General features: G+C 46.3%; 1 non-coding gene across 1 annotated transcript; it reads left to right on the top strand.

The window, feature by feature from the left end:
* Positions 1-260: 260 nt before the first annotated feature.
* On the top strand, positions 261-333 carry TRNAF-GAA. The gene has a single exon. It is a non-coding gene; the product is annotated as a tRNA-Phe (tRNA).
* Positions 334-1542: the final 1209 nt, after the last annotated feature.

Below are 1542 nucleotides of genomic sequence, written 5' to 3'. Positions count from 1 at the left end.
ATTAAATAGTGTTACAGTCGGAGACAGACAGCGTTAGGATGTTAACCCCAGGCCCTTTGTTCAAAGGTCGCTTCTCTCGCTTTTCCCCCATGAACTGAAGCACAGCAGTCGAGAGATCCAGAGACTAGTTGATGACGTTTCCAAGGGCTAAAATAGCAAGCGATGTCCGTCTTGCATTGGCCATTGTTGACTGGAGAGATGGTTTATGGAGAATAAACTTCAAGGTGAGAAGCAGCAGCCCAAAAAGGCCCCCTGCAGGTGCTGAAGTAGCTCAGTTGGGAGAGCGTTAGACTGAAGATCTAAAGGTCCCTGGTTCAATCCCAGGCTTCAGCAGGCTGTTTTATCCCTCTTGCTGCAGCAGTGGGCTGGAAACACAGCACTGCCTTTACTCAATGCAAGTCCCTCATTTTGGGCTTCACTGCAGGAAAAGGCAGCATTGGCTTCTGCATCCAGTTGGCCCACCGGACCTTTCTTTCTTCTCTTGCTGCTTCTCAGCAAGGGGAAGAAAAAGAAGCTCCCCTTCAAGCTAGAGTCACAAAGGTGATGTAAGGACGACTTCCTGATCCCTGGCTCCTGTCCACTGCTCTTCCAGCTGACCCATCAGAGAGCTGCTGCCAGTTTCTCCAGGTTCGCCCATCAGTGTGTGCCAGGGTGAGCACCACCAAAGTGCAGGGAATTTGAGGGCAGGGCAGGGCAGGACAGGGCAGGGCAGTGTAATGGACTTTCTGTAGTATAGTGGTTCTCACATTTCCCTAACCTGCATCAAGCAGACTAGGCAGAACTGACACCAACATCTCTCAGGTGTTCCCTTTAAGCAGAGCACAACTTTGAAATACGGGCAGCATAGAACCAATATTCATAATGTCAACTACAAAAAGGATTCACATCTAGAGATAGCATCATTATAATCAGCCAATCAGAACCTCTCCATAGACCCCTTAGACAACAACCTTTCTATAATATTGGCTGCAAATATAGAACAGCAGTCGCAACGGTGATCTATACAGTTACAGATTATGTCAGTCACGTCACAGGAGGTGACACAGCATCAGTGAGACTGATACTGGAATACTGCCTTTTCACAAGATGTTGTGAAATTAGAGTTTGGGGCACCAAAGAGCCACCAAATGTTCTGAGGGCTGGAGAAAAATGCCTTCTAGTGAGCTATTGAAAGAGCTCAACCTGTTTAGCTGATCAAAAGAAGATTGAAAGGTGACTTCACTGAAGTATTGAAGTGTCTTAATGGAAAGATAAGATTGGGTATTAAAGGGCTCTTGAATCGAGCAGAGAAAGGCATAACAATACCCAGTGGCTGGAAGGTGAAAAAAGACAAATTCATATTACAGTTAAGGCTCAAATATTCAACAGCGAGGATGATTCACCACAGGAACAAGCTACCAAGGAAAGTGATGGATTCTCCATCTCCTGATGTCATTTCATGAAGACTAGATGCCTTTCTGGAATGTGTTTGCCCCCAAAATAGCTCTTGTATCATACAGGAGGCCTGTGATGTGCAGGGGGTCAGATTAGATGCTCTAATGG

The sequence above is a fragment of the Mauremys reevesii genome, linkage group 14 (assembly GCF_016161935.1).
Source record: "Mauremys reevesii isolate NIE-2019 linkage group 14, ASM1616193v1, whole genome shotgun sequence".
NCBI lineage: Eukaryota > Metazoa > Chordata > Testudines > Geoemydidae > Mauremys > Mauremys reevesii.
Note: the sequence above shows the minus strand (reverse complement) of the source record. Positions and strands in the feature narration are given on the sequence as shown.